Below are 14,258 nucleotides of genomic sequence, written 5' to 3' on the forward strand. Positions count from 1 at the left end.
ATCTCAAGTGTATGGTGCATTGTCATTGTCCATACCGACATCAGCTACGTCTTTGCGACATGGTAACAGTAAAGGCATTGATGATATAACTTCACATGAGAATGATGCATCCCTAATTAACTTAAATACATCATGTGTTGAGTTACCTGTTGATTTGAGCACGCCACCTATTTTAGAGAATCATGTTACTATCATGAATGCATTATGTGATCAAAAAACTGAAATACCAACAATTTTGAGTGCACCCATTGAATTAACTATTGATGCAAAAGAACCAATGTTTAATCATTTTGATATGACCTCTAATCTTGGTGATGATTCTATGTCCAATGACTTACTGCATGTTTGCTTATTTAAGCATGTTGTAGCATGTAAATTTGATGCAAGTAAGGTTTATTCACCAATGTTGGGATGGTTTAATGGTGAATATTGTCAATCTTTTGATAGAAATAAGAGCTTCACTTATATGTGCAAACTGAGTTGCAATATTTTCATGCCTTCTACAATGATAATATTTTGGCTTTATATTTTATGATCTATGAAAGTTACTCATGTATACATGTGTCATATGTGCAAAAATCAAGGGAAGTAAAAATGGATGACATATACATATACAACATGTATACCTTGTCTCTTTTGTTAGCCACATTTCAGATTAAGCAACGCCGAGGACGGCTTTGTTTTCAAAAAGGGGAGGATGATGAGGACATGACTACCTTGGATACGACCAAAAATATTGCATACATGCATATTTGTCAGGTGATTTCTAGTGCAAACTATTCAATAATCTATTTATGTTATCCAGAACAAAAATACTTCACAAACTTTTGTGTTTTGTCTAATTGCAGGTGTATGGGACATTTGTACAATTCACATATGAAGATAAGGGAGAAAGAGATGTTTACTTGCTGTTCAAAAAGTTCTCTCACGTCACTTTTGGGCCAAGAGAAGATAGTCCAAGTCTCTCACGTTCTGGATTCAGATTCGGACTGCACAGACATACCTTACTCAAAACGCCAACAACTTTTTCATACAGACTCGGAATTGGGAGATTCTTTTTTTGTTGGATTCTAGATTTCGTGCTCTTTGCAGCCCAATTGGATTCACCTTCAAATTCGTCCGGAGTGTTGAGATATCGACGAAACAATCAGACGCTGCAGCAGAATCCGAGTCAAACAACAAGTCCAAAGGTGTTGCATCACCTCCACTTGGGCCCATTGGCCTTGTACGACCTAGGGTTAGTTTTAGGCTGCCTTGAGACGTCCTCCCACCTCCTAGGACGCCACCCCTTGCTCCTATATAAGTAGATCCATCTAGTAGCTTTTCGCTTGGGATTTGTTTAGTTAAAAGTTAGCCATTGCAACTTCGTGTACTTCATTTGTGTCCAACGACCAGACCAAGACCGCTTACGGATCCCCACCTTTATCAATAGTTCATATATACTCGTAATATTCAGATTGCTTTTATCATATTCTTGTTTGTTCTTCGATTGCTTGCAGGAATAGACCTTCGTGGTCAGGTTGATTGTTCTCCGGCGTGGTCAATAACCTCTCGAAGTTGGTTTAACGATTGCTAAGGCACAACGTCGTGCATGTTTGCAGTCGGATCGTCAAAGTCATCTTCACCAAATCGATACTTATCATCTCATCGAAATATTGGGATGCCTCGCCTCTATCACACAAGGTTACTGAATATGAAGGATGTTGTCGGATAAAACCCAACAAAGGATATGGTGGTCCACAAGGGATCTGAAGTGAGTATCGGTACTCACCCAGAAGAAGAAAGAATGCAAGGATATCAGATTATAGAAACAACTGACTAATTTAAAGCTTAACTGTAAAGGAATTATGATTTCCAACATGGTGGATTAGAAGTAGAGGCTCTGATCAAAGACAAATAAGTTCAATAGACATAGATCGACAATCAAACAAGGTTTGATTTGTCGAACACCAGCTCATGTCAGGAGTGACGTCTGAGCAAAGGGAAGAATTCTAACTAGGACTGATGATCGCGAGCATTCACAAACTTATCGAATCAAATGCTCGAAATCACAATGACAAAGGATGCTAATGAGCATTGCTCGACATACAGGGTAACCATAATGCAAGCAGATAAGTATTTGTCGAGCAATAGTTGGAGAGGATTACCGAAAGATCGGATAGTACTTCAAAGTATGAATCACTTGATCAACTAGGAATGAACAAATCCTTGAAAAGTGTGAGGAATTATTCATAGGGGTATTCATGCGGCAAGGAACTACAGGGCAGTGTCAGTAAGCATAAAGGATTCTCGGAACATCAGAGGTATTTCAGGACATCTTGTACTAACAAGGGCAACTGGGGATGAAGGTATGAATGACAATCTAGATAGTTACCCATAAGTATTTATCGGTGGTAGGGATCCCAGTGGCGAAGGATACAAGGGACTCAGTAAAATGTCGGAGAGTATCTTCAGAATCTTCTTGTGCACCAAGCAATCATCTGGAGTGAGAGGCTCTCTGGGAGAAACTATTTACGAGATCCTAGAGTTAGAGTTAACAAAATCATTTAAACCGAATAGAAGAGAGATCAGAGTCCCAGAGTATAGACGAGGAGTAAAAGATCCTAATATCATCCAATGGGGACGTGGGACCGTAAGCCACACATCCATGTTAGTAAATCAGTTTTTCAAAGACTGGACTCAACTTTGGCCAAGGAGTTGGAAAGAGGGATTCTACAGGCAGTCGGCTCTGATACCAACTTGTGACACCCCTGATTCAATCATACACTAATCATACACGCAAATTTGTATGATCAAGATTAGGGACTCATGGGAAGATATCACAACACAACTCTAGACACAAATAAAAATAATACAAGCTTTATATTACAAGCCAGGGGCCTCGAGGGCTCGGATACAAGCTCGATACACAAGAGTCAGCGGAAGCAACAATATCTGAGTACAGACATAAGTTAAACAAGAATGTCTTAAGAAGGCTAGCACAACCATCAACGATCAAGGAGGCGAGGCCTCCTGCCTGGGACCTCCTAACTACTCCTAGTCTTTGGCGGTCTCCATGAAGTAGTATCCGTCGACGGTAGCATCTAGCTCCAAGGATCCACCATTTGGTTGCATCAACCGGAAATAAGAGAGAAGGGGGAAAAGGGGTAGAAAAGCAACCGTGAGTACTCATCCAATGTACTCGCAAGCATCAGGTCTATACTAAGTATGCATTGGTATCAAATGGAAGGTTTGTATGTGTGGACTGAACTGCAGAATGCCAGAATAGAGGGGGAGGCCTAGCCTATCGAAGACTAGCATCTTCAAGCAGCTCCGAGCATCTTGCAGCATGTAGAATAGTAAAGAATAACGGTTTATAACTATCAAGCATGTTGTAACATTAACGCCCAGAGATCCTTCCTCGACTCCCTGCGAGAAAGCAATCCCGGAGCCACATATCTCAAGTATCCATTTGTAGTTGTATAAGATCAGGTTATAAGTCTGAACGTCCGTTACCGTGGACACGGCTATTAATAGATAATCTTCCCTGCAGGGGTGCACTACGTTTTCCAACACTCTTGATTACTCTGGCCGGACACACTTTTCTGGGTCAATGCCCGGCCTCAGAAGATCAACATGTCGCAGCCCTACCTAGGCTCAGCAGAGAGATCCCCGCCGGTCTACCTCCTAAGCATCTCGGGGTCTAGGCCCATCGCCTGTTGCACTCCGGGTTGTTGCGCGCAGGGCGGACCTAGGCACCACCTCTGGGGTGCCGGCCCAGCCGTGCCGCACTGCTGAACTGGACGTCTGACAAAGCTTCGGCTAATACCATGACGTCGAGGCCCATAACTATTCTCGTGTGGTGGTTAGTGCGTAAAGGCCAGAAGCCAACTCAAAACAAATACCCAAACCATAGTTATTAGCTTGCGGAGACGAGCAGAGACTCGCGATAATGTGACCCCGTCGCCCCATCTCGTGGACTTATGGCAAGGGCCCAGAATGCCCGGCCGTGCCACATAACCATCTTGCGAGTGCTCTCCGGGCCTGCCCGACTTTCACCAAGGTCTCAAGTAAAGTCAAGGTAACCGTGTGTCCAAACATCAAGGGGAAAACCCAAGGAATCACCCTCGGTGTATTCCACTCGATGTAAACATCAAGGTGAACATAAGAGGAACCACCCTCGAGGTTCACACTTGAGGGGTTGCATGACAGAGTCGTATCGGAAGTGGTTAAGGTGGAATCACCCTCGAAGACCACGACCGAATAGCTACACTACAAAGACCTCATCAGGAGTGATGTATGAGGTACCACCCTCGGCACTTGATGGTAACTCTGCAGAGTTGAGCAACAAAAAGGGCATGATGTGATGTGAGGTGTCGGGCTCTGGTCGTCGATCACGTTGATCGAGTCGTCAATGATGAAGCAGGGGCAACAAGAACAAGGTGGGGGTCACTGATGGATCACTAACCAACCTATACTAAGCAGTTTAGGATAAACAATGTAAGGTACAATAGCAGGTACAAAAGCAGGCTATGCATCAGAATAGGAGTAATCAATTACAGTAGCAAAATCTAATGCCAGCATGAGAGAATGGAATGGGCGATATCGGGATGATCAAGGGGGGTTGCCTGGAAGCTCCACAGAAAGGGAAGAAGAGTCGTCGTCGACGTAGTCGATCACACGGGCATCAGCAGCGGTCTCGGGGTCTGCCGGAGAGAAGAGGGGGGAATAAACAGTAAATATAAAACACATAGAGGTAATATAGATGCACGACAAGAAAACACGCAGCACTAGGGGTGCTCTAACGCAGTGTTACACGGTACTGGCGAAGGGGGAAACATCCGAGAAAGTTTTCCCGATTCCGGACGTGTGTCAGATAAATGAACCGGAGGGGAAAGGTTCGATGTTTGCTATGCTAGGGAAGTGTGGCGGACGAAGGACCGCGTGTTCGGATTCGTCTTGTTGTTCTGAGCAATTTTCATGTAGAAAACTTTTTCATCCGAGTGACGCTTTAATTTCTATTAATTTTAAAAGTTTTATTAATATTCTGAAATTAATTTTAAACCGAAAATAAATGCAAAAATTGCTAAGTGCACACAACACTGTGTACACATAAGTGTACACAGGTTGACATGTGGGTCCAGGAGGGGCTGAGTCAGCAGCCCAGTCAGCAGTCAACAGTTGACTGTTGACTGGTCAAACTGACTGGTGGGGACCGTGTGTAAGAGACACATATTTTAACAGGTTTTTTTAAATTAAAATAAGTTATTGCCTCATATTAAGTTAGTGGCCTTGGGCCCACGGGTCAGTGAGCGGTTAGGGGACTAGTTAGTGTCAGGGAGGGGTTATCCCCACTAACCGAACAGGAGGGGGGTCGGCCCAGGCAGAGGCCAATGGCCTCACCGGCTGGGCTCGCGCGGCTACAAGGCGCCGGCAGCCACGACGCGGCCGGTTGGACTAGCGGCAGGGCCCGCGGCCGGAGGGGGCGGCAGCGGCCGGAGGCAGGGGCTGCGGCATAGGCCAGCGGGGCGCAAGCGGCGCGGCAGTAGCAGCGGCAAAGGACGGGCACGCGACGGGGGAGGCAACGCGGGGAGGTGGCCAGCGCGCGACGGCGGGTCACACGGGCGCGGCAACCCTCCTCGGGAGCTTCGGCGTGACGGTGGGGGCGACCTGTGGCGACGGGAGGGAAAGGAGAGGGGGGAAACGGAGGAGGGTGCCTCACCGGGCCCTGTAGGTGTGCAATAGTGTGCGCGAGGAGGAGTCGGGGAGGCGCTGGAGCTCGGGGCAGCAGCGGTCGACGACGGGACGGCGACGGGGTGGCGGTGACGACGGGCGACGATGCCGGGTCGATGACGAGGCGAGGCCACGGCGTCAGGCGGGTGTCGCGTGAAGGAGAGGAGGGCGAGGAGGAGTTCAGGAGGCGAGCAGCGACGTGATGGGGTCGGCGGTCCGCAACGACGGGCGTCGTCGGGAGTGCCGCGGGGTCGAGCCCCCGATCTGGATCGAGAGGGGAGGGAGAGCGAGCGACGTGGGGGAGGTTGTGCGGGAGAGAGTGGGTGAGGCCTAGGGTTCGGTTGGGGTGGGGGTTAAGCAGGGGGAGGAATGGGCCGGCTAGGCTGGCCTGACTAGGTCAGAGGCCAGCTGGGCCGAGGCCCAGCGAGGGAGAGGGTTGCCCCCTTTTATTTTCTTATTTTAGTTTTTACCTTTTGTTTATTTTCTTTGAGCCACTAAAGAGTTTTGTTTAATACAAAACTTGGCACAAAAATATAAGGCAATAACCTGGGTTGGTATAAAAAGTTTTTAAGCATTTGGGAGTGTTCAACTATTTTTAGAAATTGAAAAGCTCAAATAATTGGATGTTGGACGACTAAATAAAATTTCCAGGGGGCACTGTGGGAATCCAAAAGAGGTTGGTTCCAACATGACAATGATCAGGTGAATTTATAGAATATTGTGAACATTTTAGTTTTGACATCTGAAAACTTTTATTTTCGACTTTGTTTTAGATTTGAATTTGAACCGGTTTCAAACCAACACGAGTTTAAGAACAATAATCGTGGTGACGTTTCATCATCAACGGGAGATCACTGTAGTTTAAATATTCAGGCGTCACAGAAGTGAGGATTTAGGATACCATGCTAAACACAAAGTGTACCCATTATATGCTAAAAAATACATAAGTAACCATACCCCTTTGCAAAACGAAAAAGATGTTTGACGTATCATGATGCAGTAACATGATAGGAAAAAACTACTGGAGAACTTGGTAATAATAATAGAATGAGCATGATAAAGTATTCAAATCAAACCGGGTAAAAAATAACAGAACATGTAGATGTGCAGAAATTACTTGAGGAAAACAAAATTAATGAGCAACACAAATGATAATTGGTTGCAACAAAATGATAAAATGACATGGAAAAAATATGGTACAAAGACACATTATACATAAGAACAAACATCATAAAAAAACATGATGAAAAAAGCGCGCATCAGTTGGCAGACTTGCTTATGCTCCACTAATAAGTTGGGTACAATAGACATGGTAGTTTGTGCATAATAGAGCTGGTAAAATATTCATACACCACATATCACTGCACTAAAAATTGCTTATGCTCCCCTGATGCGTTGTGTTCATTAGGCATGGTAATTTATGCATAATAGAGTTGGTTAAACACTTTTTACTACATAGCATAGCCCTAAAAATGCTTATGCTCCACTGATAAGTTGTGCACATTACGCATAGTAATTTCTGCATAACATAGCTGGTAAATACACATATACTGAAGATCACAACCCTAAAAAAATATTTATGCTCCATTGATAAGTTGTGTACATTAGACATGGTAATTTATGCATAATAGAGTTGGTAAGTGCACATATATTGCATATCACAAACCTAAAAAATGCTTATGCACCATTGATAAATTGTGTACATTAGGCATGATAATTTATGCACAATAGAGTTGATAAAATAACAATTTGAATAAGAGGATTTACAAAAGGAAAATGCATCAAACATATGGACAACACCACCCCACCTCCACCCCCAAATAGATAGCACAACAAGCATGGTAACGATAACTATGACTAGCATGGTAGGATCCAATATTAACTACCAGATGTAATGGACAGTAGGGAATAGAGAATGTTTTGTTGAGCGAATTTGAAACAACAAAGGGATCTGAGCATTGTTTTTTACTTGGAGATTCATGCAATAGATTAGGGAAAGTAACACTAATCGCTGAATCACACCACCCAAAAAATTAACAGTTGCTTCAAAAACCTCAAAACACTTGAAAACCCTAGCATCAAATCCACCAACAAAAAACCGAGGAGATTGCTCCCCAATGCCCGCAATCAACGCCCTTCCACAACCCACGAGCTTGGGACCTACAAAATTACCATGAAATCCGCCATGCATGTGAAATGGGAAGTAAGCAAAAGAAATCTCACCCCGATTAAGCGCCATGATATTCCTTCCTGATTCGAGCAAACAAAACGGTGGCGACCATGACATGACCACCATTATCGGCGATCATGGCAAACCGAGAAAAATAGGCGACGGATTGGGGGCGGGGGGATGCGTCTCACTGAGAGGACTCGCCGTCGTCCACCGCGAAGAAACAACATCGATTCGAGCAAGCAATGGCGACAAAGCAGGGAGCGGAGAGAGTAATAGCGGAGTGGCGCGCGGTAACCAAAAGCCAGACAGGGAAGAGCCTGGAATGAATTCATTTGGGTGGGTTGGGGAAGTGGGCGACGCTTCGTTAGATCCAGTTAGAGCAAGTACAATAAGGTAACATAAGCAGGCTATAAGGACTAAAATATTGTATCTTTGTTTAGTTGGAGCAGAGAGAAGAGAAGCAGGCTCTTCACTAGTAGCCAGCTGCAGCACAAGCTCCAAGACAGTTTGTGAGGTTATAAGGTGAGTCAACTATTCATAAAGTAATACGCATTTAGAATGTATTATTGTACATGTCGGCTATTAGGTTAACATTAGATGGCATGGCGGCTCCTTATAGCCGATTGTTGGCTCTATTATTAGCCATGCTCTTAGGTTGATTTTGCTTGGACCTGCACATCGACCCTTACGCACGCACGCGAACCGCCCACCCCCAACCCACTCGCTCCTGATTCTTTGCTCGGGATCTATCCCAAACCGCATTGAACGAGGCGCGTCGGATCGTAAACGGGTGGTGTCTAGTGCGTCCGGTTAGTTTGCAAAAACGATTTGATGTGCTATTAACAAATTTCGTTTTCTAATTTACCTGTATAGTCCTTTTTCTGTAATTTAATTTTATAAAATTTATTTAAAAGTCCATAAAAATACACAGCAGAGTCATGCTGTTTTTCAAAAGAAAAAAGAAGGCCAATTGGCCCTATTCGGTTGTTATATACGCCGAGTCGTTAGTATCACGTCACAGTTGCTGTAATCATCTTGTAACCCAAGTTTTGCAATAGTTGACTTGCCCTCCTTTCTTTCCGAAGCCATCGAGTCGATGTAAACAAGATTAAAATTCGAGACGGCGACCCAAAGCATATTTATCCACACGGCGCTCCAGCACCAGTGAGAGCGGAAGCGGAGCAGCACCCAGACGCGCCATGGAGACATGGCAAATCTTCTTCGGCGTTATCCTCTTCGCCCTCCCGCTGACCCTCCTCCTTTTACGCACCGGTAAGACCGGCGGCGGCGCCCGGCGGCCCATCCCGCCTGGCCCGCCGTCCTTTCCGGTGCTGGGCAGTATGGTGTGGCTCACGAACTCGCCCGCAGACGGGGAACTCCTCCTCCGGCGTCTGTTTGCGCGGTATGGTCCCATCGTGTCGCTGCGCGTGGGCTCCCGGCTCTCCATCTTCGTCGCCGACCGCCGCCTCGCGCACGCGGCACTCGTCGAGCGCGGTGCCGCTCTGGCCGACCGCCCGACCCTCGCGTCCGTCAGGATCATGGGCGAGAATGACAACACCATCACGCGCGCCAGCTACGGGCCCGTGTGGCGCCTCCTCCGCCGCAACCTCGTCTCCGAGACGCTGCACCCGTCCCGCGTCCGACTCTTCGCGCCCGCGCGCTCCTGGGTACGCCGCGTGCTCGTCGACAAGCTGCGGGACGAGTCGTCCTCCGGCGGGGCGGCCGTTGTGGAGACGTTCCAGTACGCCATGTTCTGCCTCCTCGTGCTCATGTCCTTCGGCGAGCGGCTCGACGAGCCCGCGGTGCGCGCGATCGCCGCCGCGCAGCGCGACCAGCTGCTCTACATCACCAAGAAAATGGCTGTCTTCGCCTTCTTCCCGTCGCTCACAAAGCACGTCTTTCGTGACCGCCTCCAGACCGCGCACGCCATGCGGCGGCGGCAGAAGGAGCAGGAGGTCGCCGGCGACCTCCTCGTGGGCAGAGAATTATATATCCACGTACAGCTACGAAAGGGTTTACGTAATCTTTCTAAATATACTTCTCTGCCCCTCCTGATTTTCAGGTGGGTGGGGCCCCTTCCTCCCCTTCCCCAATGATCATTAGCCACGTTGCTAATTACGTGAAGTACGTAACTATCTCTACGTAAGTGTAGCATTACTGCCACCTCCACTGGCCTACAGTGGATCATGGCCGAACTGGTCAAGAACCCATCAATCCAGGAGAAGCTCTACGAGGAGATCAAAGACACGACGGGAGACGACCAAGAAGAGGTCTCCGGGGACGACGTCCACAAGATGCCCTACCTCAAGGCGGTGGTTCTCGAGGGCCTCCGGAAGCACCCGCCGGGGCACTTCGTGCTGCCGCACAAGGCGGCGGAGGACATGGAAATCGGCGGTTACCTGATACCCAAGGGCGCAACGGTGAACTTCATGGTAGCCGAGATGGGCCGGAACGAGCGGGAGTGGGAGAAGCCGTTAGAGTTCTCTCCGGATCGGTTCCTGCAAGGCGGCGCAGGCGAAGCGGTGGACGTGACCGGCAATCGGGAGATCAAGATGATGCCGTTCGGCGTGGGCCGGAGGATCTGCGCCGGGCTGGGCATCGCCATGCTCCACCTGGAGTACTTCGTGGCCAACATGGTGAGGGAGTTCAAGTGGCAGGAGGTCGCCGGCGAGGAGGTGGACTTCGCCGAGAAGAACGAGTTCACCGTCGTCATGAAGAAGCCGCTGCGTTCACGCCTCGTGCCCCGTAGGTCTTAGAATAAAGAAACTTCAGCAACTGGCAGGGGCAGTCGTATTTTTTTTTTTTTGGTTCGAACGATTATCCTCGCTTTCTGTTTAATAACTCATGTTTTTTTAGAAGGTTTATTAATAACTCATGTTGGCGACGGATGCTCCTTTGTTGTGTGTGCGTGTGTGTGCTTGTTGAGGGAAAGAGCAGTTTCTTTTTTTTTTAGCTGCAACACATTGCATTCCAATTACGGAGGACCAACCGAGTCGGGGGTCACAGCACACATAACATCGTTCGGGAGCTCCGATTCCCAGACCACATGGTCATTCGGATAGCCCCGGCAATCATGTGAAGCCAGCACATGCGCTGGCTTATTACAACTTCTAAGACAGTGTAGAATTCTATATTGTATAAATTGTAGACCCAAGAGGAATTTTGCTTCACGGGAGAGTACTCCAAGGGGACCTCGATCCTGGCTGACCGAAGACATAGCTTGCTGGAGAACCAGACAATCTGTTTCAAAGATGACCCGCCCCATACCATACTGTTATGGGATTCTGATGGCCTGAAGAAATGCCTCTGCTTCAGCTTGCAGGGCTGAACCTTGATTGTATAGCGCTCCAGCAGCTGCGAGAACCACATCACCATCAGCGTCTCGGGCGATCACTCCCCATCCACCACGACCCGAGCTAGCGTGGAAAGCGGCATCCATATTAAGCTTGATGAACTCAGGAGGTGGCGGCTTCCAACTAAGAATCGGCCCAGGCGTGGCAACTCTGTTGGTAGGGCTATGTTGGTAGGGCTATGGTACTGATTCCATTCCAAAGTTGTGACCCCAACATGTGCCCCGAAAGATTCTACAGAGAGGCGTGGTTTCCCATGGTTGGCCTTGTTGCGTTCTGTCCACCACATCCAGAGAAGGCAGATTGCTCGTAGGCGTGTCGCTGTTGGGAGTTTCAGGATCGCTGCAGTCACTTACTTTGCAGACGAACAGGCTAGCAGATTTTGGCGGGTCCATTCAAGGTCGCAGGCTCTCCGACACTTTTTGACCTCCGTGCACCTAAGAAATAGATGCCCCCCATCTTCCTGAAATCGCCTGCACACCACACACCTGGTGTCAAGCTCCACTCCCAGTTTTTCAACATTTCTTAACAAGGGATGACTGTCATGCGTGAAGTATAAGAGTGCGTTAAGCGTATGCCTAGCAGGGACGCGTTGCGTGTTATATATAGGCCACAATGCGGCTAGGGTTTACAAGATTTAGTTGGTTAGGTTGTTGGATTGATCTCCAAGTTAACTATACAAGATAGAGATCAATTCAACATCCTACCAACCGAGTTACACGAGATAAACATGCCGCACCGGCCCTACAGCGTATATACGGTTTATACTTGCACCATAATACGCATACAAGTATTCTAACACTCCCCCTCAATCATAACTTTACCAAGTTGAGATTGTTCTTAAACTCTTCTAGTTTTCGCCAAGATAAGGCTTTAGTGAAGCCATCTGCAACTTGATCATTGGTGGGAATGAAACGAATATCAAGTAGCTTCTGAGCTACTCTTTCTCGCACAAAATGATAATCCACTTCAATGTGCTTTGTTCTTGCATGAAACACTGGATTTGCTGAAAGATAAGTTGCACCAATATTATCACACCACAAACGTGCAACTGGAGAATGACTTACACGAAGCTCGTTTAGTAAGGTTTGAATCCATATTAACTCTGCCGTAGCATTAGCCAAGGCTTTATATTCAGCTTCTGTACTTGATCTTGATACAGTAGCTTGTTTCCGTGCACTCCATGAGATGAGATTTGGTCCAAAGAAAACAGCAAAGCCCCCTGTTGATCTTCTATCATCAGGACAACCTGCCCAATCTGCATCAGAAAATGCACTCACCAAAGTTGATGTTGACCTTGTGACCTTCAAACCTGTACTCATAGTGCCTCTTAGATATCTCAGGATCCTCTTTACTGCTGTCCAGTGTGCAAGAGTAGGAGTATGCAAGAACTGACATACTTTATTAATAGGAAAAGATATATCAGGTCTTGTAAGCGTTAGATATTGCAAGGCACCTACAACACTTCTATAGTTTGTAGATTCTTCAGCACTTAGTGGCTCACCTTCTTCTTTTGACAATTTTTCAGAAGTTGAGAGAGGCATATTCGAAACCTTGCAATTCATCATACCTGCTCGTTTTAACACATCTGACACATACTTTTCTTGAGTTAAGACTATGCCATCTTTAACCTTCTTTACTTCTATTCCCAAGAAGTAGTGCAAATCACCAAGATCTTTTAGAGAAAAATCTCTTCTTAGATCTTCAAGCAATGCCTTAATTGCATCCTGTGATGAGCTTGCAACAATAATGTCATCAACATATACTAACATGAAAATGGTGATTTTCCCTTTTCTATAGAAGAACAGAGATGTGTCAGCTCTGGATGGTCGAAAACCAAGCCTTTGGAGTTTCTCACTCAGCCTAGAGTACCATGCTCTGGGTGCTTGTTTCAAACCATATAGAGCCTTATCAAGCCTGCAAACATAATTATGTTTATCTTTTACCTCATACCCAGGTGGTTGCTTCATATACACTTCCTCCTCTAGAATGCCATGAAGAAACGCATTCTGCACATCCAATTGATGAAGATGCCAGTTGTTTGATACTGCAATAGAGAGAACAAGTCTGACAGTAGCTGCTTTTACAACTGGACTGAAGGTATCTTCATAATCTATCCCATACCTTTGCTTAAAGCCCTTTGCAACTAATCTTGCTTTGTATCTATCTATTTCTCCATTTGCTCTTCTTTTGATTCTATAGACCCATTTACAATCAATTATATTTCTGCCTTTGGCTGGAGGAACTAAATGCCATGCTCTGTTTTTCATAAGAGCATTGTATTCCTCATCCATTGCATTTTTCCAGTTTTTATGTTCTAAAGCTTTTGACAAATTATGTGGTTCTCCAGTAGTGGTAAGACCAACAAACCGCACCTTATCATATCTGACCGTACCATCCGTACATATTTTTGGTGTCAAAATACCATGTTGCGACCTTGTTGTCCTCTGTGTTGGTGCAGGAATAACCGCAGAACCATCAGCCGCAGAAGATCCATTCATCCTCGTACCAGGAGCCGGAGCAGCCGATCCAGACGCATCCGATCTGATGCGGATGCTGTCAGCCGCATGCACCGCATCTGATTGGCCAGCGCGAGGGACGAGGCGGATGCTGCCTCCTGTCCGCGAAGCACCCGCCTGGTCGGCCCGACCGCGTGCAGGAGACCGCGCCACCTGGCGGTTCAGGACGGGCGCGCTCGTCTGGTCAAGCGCGGAGTGCGCTTCCGGGCCCTCGCCTGTGGGCCCCCGGCTGGACGTGTGGGACGCCGCGGGCGACTCATCTCCTCCCGAGGCAGATACGCCGCCGCTGCTGTTGGCAGGCGCGCCAGACGAGGGAGAATCAGCCCCGGGATCGCCGCCATCAGGATCTGCAGCACCTGAATCTGCATGGTGTTCCGCGCCTGGCTGCTGCATAAAATCATGAAGAACAACCGGATTTCCACCAAAATTAGCTGCAGAATTTTTATGAAAATCACCCGATGGATCAGCTGTTTGTTCGTCCCCATGATCAAGAGGGTCAGAGGG

The 14,258-nt window shown here is 47.1% G+C and overlaps 1 pseudogene; it reads left to right on the forward strand.

Moving 5' to 3' along the window:
• The first annotated feature begins 8,942 nt into the window (after positions 1 to 8,942).
• On the forward strand, positions 8,943 to 10,748 carry LOC123091462 (cytochrome P450 89A2-like; annotated as a pseudogene).
• Positions 10,749 to 14,258: the final 3,510 nt, after the last annotated feature.

The sequence above is a fragment of the Triticum aestivum genome, chromosome 1B (assembly GCF_018294505.1).
Source record: "Triticum aestivum cultivar Chinese Spring chromosome 1B, IWGSC CS RefSeq v2.1, whole genome shotgun sequence".
NCBI classification, from domain to species: domain Eukaryota; kingdom Viridiplantae; phylum Streptophyta; class Magnoliopsida; order Poales; family Poaceae; genus Triticum; species Triticum aestivum.